This window comes from Capsicum annuum, unplaced genomic scaffold (genome assembly GCF_002878395.1).
Source record: "Capsicum annuum cultivar UCD-10X-F1 unplaced genomic scaffold, UCD10Xv1.1 ctg2990, whole genome shotgun sequence".
NCBI lineage: Eukaryota > Viridiplantae > Streptophyta > Magnoliopsida > Solanales > Solanaceae > Capsicum > Capsicum annuum.
Genome location: NW_025836421.1, coordinates 118,439 through 128,889, shown reverse-complemented (window position 1 = coordinate 128,889; position 10,451 = coordinate 118,439). Strand labels below are relative to the sequence as shown.

Genomic DNA, 10,451 nt, shown 5'->3' with positions numbered 1-10,451 from the left:
ATTTATTTTTGTGTTTTCCAAAAAAAAAATGGGGGCATCTTTGATAAATGTGAAATAAATATGATCATTAAGATAATAATTCCAAATTAGTCGTGAGTTCGGGGTCTATCGAAAATAGCGTCTCCACTTCATCCGAGGTAGTGGTATAGATTGCGTACACTTTATGTTCTCCAGACCCCACTTGATGAGAATACACTGGGCATGTTGTTGTCGTCGTTGAATTAAAGAAGGCAAAAAAGAATTCATGTGTTAGAAGGATTTTGACCCTTTCCCGTATAAGAAAGGGAAACATCTATCTTAGATTACGAAGAAAAATGTACTGGGGAGGGGGTGGCAAATGGGTGGATTGAATGTGAATTGACCTAAAATGAATTGGATTATAATCCATCTATGTAAATATGAGTAAATATGAATTTGGTAAAATATGATCTAGGTAAAATAATTCTAACCCATTTTAATCTCCTCAGGTCTAAAAACATTTTTAGACTAAATTATTTAGCTAATTGTTGGCTATAAAATTAGAGAATGCAACTACTAGCTCTTTTTACCGAGACTAAATTATTTAGCTAATTGTTGGCTATAAAATTGGAGAATGCAACTACTAGCTCTTTTTACCGTGACCCGACACTCAACCCTGACTTGGAACACCCAACTCAAGTCCCAACACCCTACCCAAACTCGAGACTTGAGACCCAACGTCGACTCAAACTTAAGACCCAAAATTCGGCCATGACTCGAAACCCAGGACCCAACCCCAATATCCAACTCGGGACACGAGAACCGACCCCAACTCGAGATTAGGTGTATTTTGATAAAATAGTTGGTCATAGTTCAAGTATGAAACTCTCACACACCTAATAGTACAGGTATGAAACGCAAATGATCGAGATACTTCAGGTATGTTTTTAACTCACTCTAAAAACAATAATGGAACTTTGTCTAGAACCATAAATTTAAAATCTTGAATTCGCATTTTGATCTTTCGATGTCATACAATGTTGAGCACATTGTCTTTGGAAATCATCCTTCTAAGATTTGCCTATGGCCATAAAATGACACATTGACAGTGAAAGCAAATTGTTGAAACAAAAATTTCTTCCTAAAAGATACGAGATAAATAATAGAGGAAAAAACTATACAAAGCTGAAAGTCTTGAAGATGGTACATATCAAGAAAACTATTGTTTTGAGCTTAATCTGTACATGAGCAGATAGGACCATTATATCTTCCAGGAATGGTTTTGCAAAAGAGCCTGAACTCTTCATCGACGTTGTTTTTTGACCAGGAGGACTAGAGCTAATTATCGAGACTCTGGACTATCCGGACACATACTTCATGAAATGGTTCATGCATGTTTGTTGCTTAACTGCTAACGAAGTAACCACTTGCTAACCTTGCTAGTGGGGCTGAACTATTCACGCGTTTGAGTCTTCAGCGTGGTCATTTTTTTCTGCAGTTCCAAGTTTGACATCCGTTCCAGCTCCAATGCACGTTCGAGCTTTTATCCAGCCAAATAAAACATTTGGTGTGATAGAGGACAAGTGAACGATAAACATCATAGCAATGTAAATCGAATAATGAAGTACTACCTTAGCTGCTCGGTTGCTCCATTCTCCCAGAATAGCTCCGAGTCTCTCGTTTTCTTCTACATACTGTTTCAGAGAGAGATGTTATGCATTCTTCATCGAAAAATAAAAAAGGCTGGATCAAGTGATATTGTGTGACTCCAATTACTATACAGACAATAATGAAGATAGAACATACCTAGTCGTGATCGACTAACTACTACCTACAGCTCTTATACCAGTGCAAAAGTACAGTCTGCTCAATACAACATACCCAGTGTAGTCTCACAAAGTTGGGTGCGAGGAGGGTAGAGTGTATGCAGACCTTAACACTTCCTCAAAGGTAGAGAGGTTGTTTTAGATAGACCCTCGGCTCAAGGAAAACAGTCCAAAATTGTCCAGAAAAGAAGTAACGGCAGTACAAGGAATATCAAGGAATATCAGATAATAACAAAAACAGTAAATAGTACAGACTGACTGATCAAAGTACTAATTTTTTCAAAAACGGTCCAATTTTGTTAGGCTGATAAATGATTAATGTCAAAACTCAAAAATTAATACTTACTACATAAAAATGAAAGATATGTGCTTGGACTCTCATCATTTGTCTTTTCATTATATCTAACTGTTACATCATACATGTTTCATACAGTTGTAAATATGGATATGTTGTTTATGTTGGATATAAAATTCTAGAGATTGAAAATGTTATATTAGAATGCTAAAGACAAACTATCTGCGAGACATTTTCAGGAGACTCAATTTCCAGACATTGTCAAACAAATAAAATATCAGTGAGTCATACTGTTGACAAACCCACATCGAGAAAAGGATAGGTAACTGATCTACTTATATGGACTTGGACAATCCTCCCCCTCATGAGCTAACTTTTGAGGTTGAGTTTGGCCTAAGATCCATTCTTTACATGATATCAGAGTCGGGTCCATCCCAATTCTTTGTTCACAATGTTGGGCCCACATATTACATTATCCACACTCCCGTTAACGAGGTCTGGGCATGCGGGAGAGTGTTAGGAGTCCCACATTAGAAAAGGAATGGGTAATTGGGCTCCTTGTACGGACTTGGACAATCCTTTCTTCGTGAGCTAGCTTTTGGGTTGAGTTAGGTTCAAGATCCATTCTTTACACATCCACAACCTCCCCGGACACCACTTGTGGGATCTCACAGGCATTTTGTTGTATAAGACTTGTGTAGCGGACCACATTTAACAATTTAACTATAACTTGCTATGACAGTTGAGAAACAACAAACTGATTAACAGGGAAGTATTGCCAGGAGCCATGAAATACAGAAGAATGTGCAAAATTCTTTCAAAATGGCTCACTTTTATTAGGCCGATATACGACGACATGAATACGTCAATGTTATTTTATAATAAGTTCATCATTCATAGCAAATAAGTCCCAATTTCTTAATGGAAGGAAGATTTCAAGATCCAAGCAAGTTAGAATCAACATAAGTGACCATTCGCAGAAGAAACTTAAACCCAGCTGTAAGTACACCAAATGTTGCTTATTTCATCGCCCAAAAATGTTAACTTGACTGTTAAAGCACATTCTAATACACACCTGATTGTTTGCATTGCGAATACGCTGAATCTCAGCGTCTTTCTCCTCTATAATAGATCGAGCAAGCCACAGCTCAGATTGCAATTGATTCATCTGAAACCCACAAGTATTTAGTAGAAGAGGTAAAGGGATAAAACAGGATGCGCTAAACTTCCAGTTTGAAAGCAAGAATCTTATGCGAAAAGAGATTACATTCTTAATTAAGAAAACAACTTCCTACCACAAAACAATAAGGGAGTAAGAGAGAAGAATCTCATTCAAAAGGAAGCCCACAAAACAGGCATTCAATTGCACGTGTACTATTCAGAACCATATGTCTGTTGGAATTGAAAAAAGGGCAAAGCCGCATGCCACATATTACCTCAGCTTTGAGTGTGCGTAACTCTTGATCTCGAGTTTCCAACAAATGAGCAAGATCTACCTGGAAGAACCAAGACGAGTCGTTAACTTCATCACTTTCAAAACTTAATCCGAGATTCTACAGATTAATGACTATAAAAGATGGCTGATCTCATTATCAGCAGTCCCATATTATACAGTTACCAATTTTTCTTCAAGGAAAATTCTCGAGAAAATCATAAAGGATGTGAGTGCTGGTGTATGCACTATTGTTCTCAGCATATATAATATTTCTTCTTTTTGATATTCTTTCCCTTTTTGGCCATGAAGGGTTTCGGGAGAGGTAGAGGTAGACCGAAGAAATACTAGGGTGAGGTGATTAGACAGGACATAGCATAGTTCCATCTTATCGAGGACATGATCATAGATAGGAGATTATGGAGGACAGGGATTAGCGTGGAAGGTTGGAAGGTAGTTGAGGGTAGTCTCATTTATCCTTACATACTTGTAGCTGTAGTATTACTCTTGTAGGCCTTTGTTCCTTTGATTGCTACTGCTATGTATTGTCCCTTGTAGTTCATTTATCGTATTATTTTGTTGTAGTTACTGTTCCCTTTTCAGTATGCTTTGTCATGCCTTGTGTAATTTTTGTCTTGGTTTCTCCACCCTAGCATTTTCTCAAGTCGAGGGTCTATCAAAAACAGCCTTTCCACCTCCCAAGATATGGGCAAGACCTGTAAACATAATACCGTCCCCACACCCCACTTGTGGGACTGCACTGGGTATGTTGTTGATATTGTTGTTGGTGATCTTTTTTCCCTTGCAGTAGCTACAAGATATTCCGGTTAGTCAAAACTCAATGACATGAGAGATCAAAATGATAGAATCAGGGAAAGCTTTTGTGTCCCTACTAATAGGACAGAAAAGCTAGATAGCACCTTAAACAGATGGTACCTCCTCTAAGATTTTGTCAGTTCATGTTTCTCGAGTTCTTTTTTCCCACAATTTTACTCTTATAGCTTAAATATAATTAACTTGTCATGCATCCCAACACATACATTTTGCTTCTTTTGTAAGTAATACAGAAACAGCATCACAATTTTGACAAGGACAAACATACCTGAGGTGCACTCCCATCATTAGACCTTTCATATTTGCTTAAGGTTTCTTGCAGTCTAAGAATCTAGAGAAAAAAAGATAAATCCATTCGGTCATAAAGAAAGAAAAAGCTCCAGAAGAAACTATCAGGATTAAAATCCATTTGGTCATAAGAATTATACATACTGAAGAGACAATAGACCTATATATATCTAGAGATGCACCCTTTCCAAGAAAAGCAGGAGATTCTTAACTTACAATAAATATACTTCTATGTGCTATTAGGTACTTGATTCACCAACTAATAAAACTGAAGCAGCCCAAAGTACCGTTTCTACCCTCTCCCGCCCCTAAAAACTTGAGAAGTGAATTTCCAGAAGTTTTAATAACTGTGTATCTCCTCACTCAAAAAAGTGTATATTTTCTTGCTGATATTGCAACAACGCCATCTGCTGATCTGATAGTCGACCACCATCCTGGTACCTGTGCAACAGAAGGCTCTTAGAAAAATTATCATTTGTCTCATCTAGAAGAAGCAGTAAAACAACTGTCAAGCTTTCTTCGACCTCTTCTCAGAAGTTCTATCCACGGTCATAAAGATAGTGTCACATTGACATCATAAAAGTACCAATCATGTTGCATTAATGGTTGGTTTGAAAACACAAAAAGATATTTGAGATTTATTATCTTTGGCCTTAGCATCAATAATCATCCAAAAGCTTCCCACTTGTTCAACTACCAAATGCTTCACCAAATCAGAGATCAAAATAAATATCATATAGCAAAAGCACTATTAATACTTACTACATCTAAGTGATCAATGAACTGAAACAAAGAAGACAATATTGTCAATCCCAATTTGTTTGACCCAACTCATTTTGGTCATCCCAACTCATTTTATCCCTTCTTCTAATGCAAAAATCCACCACGATTTCCAATTGCTGTAAAATACTTCTTTATATTCTTATAGCTTTGATATCACATTTTCTAACCCACATTTGAGGTAGTGGTATGGACTGCGTACACTTACCCTCCCCAGACCCCACTTGGTGGGAATATACTTGCGTATGTTGTTGTTGTACTAGTTTTTACAAGGCCATGTAATTAGACAATGGTTTCCAAGCATGCCCTAAAGGTACAGTAACAGGCACCAAATTATTGGACAAAATGTTTCTCCAAAATCAGAATGTAAACCTGAGAAGTACCTCAAACCTTCCAGAGAACTTGATGGTTGAAGTGGAGAATAAAGTGACTTTAAAACATCGGGCTGGGAATCCAATGAATTGTACTGGTGAACACAACCTGCAGAACAGAAGGCTTAATTGACTTTATTTTGCATCTGTACTTTCTAATAATATAGAACAGGTTGGAATATTGAAAAGGTGATTTAAAAGACAAAAGAATTATTCTCATTATTAAAATATGAAGAGGCTTTAAGTGTTAGCATCATCTCTTTAGCATGCATTCTGCATGACTCTTCTCTGGATGGTTAAGGCGTTTAAAAAGAGATGGAATTTACCAAGGAAATAGACTCTTGTTACAATCAACCCCAAAAAAGGTTACTCACCAATATAGAGTGTCATGAAAGAACTGATGGAATTTACCAAGGAAATAGACTCTTGTTACAATCAACCCCAAAAAAGGTTACTCACCAATATAGAGTGTCATGAAAGAACTAACACATACTACTTCCATCAGCATGATGATCCTGCAAAAATGAAGCAATCAAGACAGAAAACATTACAAAGAATAAACATATAAACTTTAGTAACACTGCTATAACCCATGCAACCTCAAACTCTGCATGTCACGTGAGGAACAGAAATGCCACAAGATATATCTATCTGTGAGGTCCTAATAGTTCGAAAATTGTAAAGCCTATAAGTGGCCTTCACATTGAGCCTGAACCAGTGAAACCTATAAGTTCTTTCTTCTTCCACCCGTGAATGACAACTTTAAGGATTTACATGAGACTTCTTTTGGGGGAATTAAGATCAAGTTCATGTGCTACATCCACGAAGTTCATTTATTGCCCAAATACAAATGGAGGACATTTTCGTCCTATTTTTTCGTGGATTCAACAGAACATGTTTCTATACCAAATCCACCTTAACCAATTTCAGTCCTTGAAGTGGATATCTCTAAACCAGGCAGCAGTTTAGATTTTTACCCTCTTCCTTATTACACTCCTCATCTATGTTGGTCTAGAAAATGTCTGTCTATGATAAACAAATTCACATTCATTTGCTTTAAACCCGCCACAAGAGCTAGCTTTGCTCTCGCTACCACCTGTCTTCTTCCCACTATAGTGAAAGATCTTTCACTTCTGTTCAGTTTACTGAGTTGTCCGATCCCAAGCCAGGATACTGTCTTTGAAAAGCACAGGTGCCAGTCCTTGAGGTGGATACCTCTAAAACTAAAGTGAAAACTGCAGCAAGTTATATTTTATTGCTAATACGTGATACATCAGAAATTATCCTCAAATTAAGAAGGAAAAAGTTGTCAGGGACCATTTCAATACTAAAAGTTGCTAAATAAGCATCTCTTTATGCTAAGAATTGCACGGAACGAAGAAAATTGATGCAGTCAATTTCTTGGGATGTAAACCTGAGTAGTGTCGGCATAGATAGGATGCTAATATGTGGATCCCAAACCATGACAAGCAGCATCGCAGCCGTTCCTGTAATTGAAGAGTTTCAAATGGATATCCATTCTAAAACAAACAAAAGAAAAATAATTCTTATTTCTTGTAAAACAATTACGGAAGCAACTTAGAACTAAACCCGAAAGTAGTTCCTGAAGTATTATTCAGATAACAGAAGAATCAGACAAGAAATTACAACAGTTAAAGCTTTTCTTTAAAAAGAAAAAAATAATAGTCTTAGCTTGTTCCATACACACATTTGGAGCTCACAATTTTTATGTTTTAAGCTCAGAGTTCATTCATTACTTGTCACTCGGATTTATTCAGCTTCCCTTTTCTCCTCGTGCTTAAATTAACAGATCATACAAAGAAAATAATTGTAATTATGTAAGAAATAGCAGAGATGCAACTCTCTTATAGCAGATTAGTCAGCATGCTAGCAGATATTCTCCCATCTACCTAAGTCTTGGTAGGAAGAGTTAACCAACATTTGTGTTGGTGGGAGGTAGCAAGTACTAGTGGAATAGTCGAGGTGCATAGAAGCTGGCCCAGACACCACCGTCACAACGAAAATACACTGCTGTCATAAAGAAAATACTAGTTGAATACTAGTAGCAAGATTTGCAGCAGGGATGATCAAAACTAATTGAGGAAAAGGATAGTAAAAGAAAAGTCAGACGCATAAACTAGAGAACCAAGTAATGCATACCATATGCAATTGTAGCAAATGGTAGGCGAATAATATGCTTCAATTTCTGGCTGAAAATATAGTATCCCTACAAAATTAAAGTTCATATTAGCACAAACCTCAGAAATTGTCGCTTATCAAACATATGATTTTGAATGACAGGAATTCTAAAATGAAGATGATCTATCTTTCTTTTTTTTTTTTTTGATAAGGGGGATGATCTATCTTGATAGCTACAAATTGCATTATATCAATAAATCCTAATTCCCATCCAAGTAGTGCTACAAAAAGTCTCTCATTCACCAAAACGAAATATCAGGAACCCTGAGAATATGTATCTGAATTGTAGTGCAGAGAAGTTGCCAACTCATTTAACTGACATCGACTTTACCTATCTTTGTACCGACGCGATAGAAAGGAGAAGGAAAAAAATAACCAAAGCTTGAAATACATATGCGACTCAACTCTCCCCTCTGTTTATCGAAACGAACCTTCAACGCAACTAAGTTCTACAAAGTACACATCATTTCCTTGATCCATTTTCAAGGTCTTAGGCCCTCCCACAATTTGATTTCAGTGACATTATGCTCTACCTCATTTGGGAAACCTTTAGTCCCATACCATTTGTAAATCAGGTTCTTCTACTATACTGATCTGTTTCTCCAGCTTACTGGTACCCACCACTTTGCACACTCTGTAGGTCGTGCATACTAAGGAAAGACACTTGAACGATACGAATTTTTTCTGGCACCATTACAACATTAATACACTGAAGACCCCACAAGTAGATCATTTATACCAAGATATATACAAGGAGAGTTTTCTTCTTTTCTATTTTGTTAACCAAGTATACATAAGGAGAAAGGGAGCCTTGGCTTAACTGGTAAAGTTGTTGCTACGTGGCCAGGAAGTCATGGGTGGTTCGAGCTATGGAAACAATGTCTTGCAGAAATGCAGGGTAAAGGCGTAAAATAGACCTTTATGGTCCGGCTCTTCCCTGGATCCCATGCATAGCGGGAGCTTAGTGCACCAGGCTTCCCTTTTTAAATATATATAAGAGATTTTAAGTCCATTCTTTCTTCTGTGCACAGGTCACACGAGAAGGGAGAGCAGAAGGGCGAGGTACGGATGAAAGTTATATCCAATGAGGTAATATATTTTCATTTATAGCTAAGGAAGCTTGATATATCCCTTCCCGTGTTGTTGTTAACCTCTTTAAGCTATACACTAAAAATAATAATATTTCTCAGTAATGACCATTTCAACAACAAAACCTCGATCCCAAACTAGTCGGGCTTGATACATATTTTTTATCATGAAATATATAGTAGAAACACTGACCTGTAATCGTATTTTCTTAACTTGATAAACCAAATATTGCTGAAAAATGCCTACAGATACCAAACACTTGTGTTTTAGCATGGAACTTCAGAGGGAACTCACATGTTGGAAAAATACAATGAAACACAGGAGATTTAGATCTTATGATTTGCTTAAAGCATAGGACAGAAGCCAGAGAATGTGTGACTTCACACCGCACCTGTGACAACAAGGAGGCCAACGTTACAACTGCAAAGAAGTGGGAACACTAATCGTTCTATAGGGTGAAATATCCATCTAGCTCACACTGCCAAAATAGCAAAGACTGCCTAACATTCGTCACAATTAGTTCACCCAGAAAGTGGCTAAATTTGCATCATTGTCAAAGCCACAAAGAATTCATGAACTAATACTTGCCAATAAGAAACAGTAGAAAATACTCCCAATAAGGCTCGTAGGCTTCCTATGACCTGATAGAGGTGCTTCATGCAGTATGTCCACGAACCTACAGTTGAACAACCAACATAACTAGTTATTAGCAAGAAAAGCTGAAGTTTTAAGTCAAAACGAGAATAACATATTGTTCAGTTTCAGCATTTAACTTGAATATAGTCATATAATTCCCTAGAGATATCTCTATTTTGCTTGCACACGACCTGTATATCATCCTAATTCCTAAGTTCACCCCTCCACTCCTTTAATTTAGTCCATCCCTTAGTGTCTATGTTCCGACATTAAAGATCATAAGAGTATAGTCACTTAGATAATAATAAGGAAATCATTCAATATCTTGATGGCGCTCATAGAAGAAATTCAATCACAAACTAGATGGGATAGACTATGTGAGTCCTCTATATCCATGCTAGTCTATTTCGATCCATTTTATACCAAATCAATGTTGCACATACCTAGTGGGCGACGTCCCGACAAATAATTTAGTATTGGAGGATTTAACATAGGAAGAATCACCAACTCCCTTTGTCTCATTTTATGTGGAAAACCTCTCCTTTTTAATTTTTCCTATAAAGTATGAGACCTTTTGATACAACTCAGGGAGAAGCACACTCCAAAAAGGCTAATAAGCCCGGCATCCGCATGGACTTAAGTTTCATACCTTGCAATAGGATCATAACAAACCACTACACTCCACATCCGTCGTCCTCGATAGCTATGCGCTAGACCATATCCAGCACCGGTCAACACTACAA

General features: G+C 37.2%; 1 pseudogene; it reads right to left on the bottom strand.

Annotated features, from left to right (window-relative positions):
• Positions 1 to 942: 942 nt before the first annotated feature.
• LOC124891066 lies at positions 943 to 9,545 on the bottom strand (annotated as a pseudogene).
• Between the last annotated feature and the right edge of the window lie 906 nt (positions 9,546 to 10,451).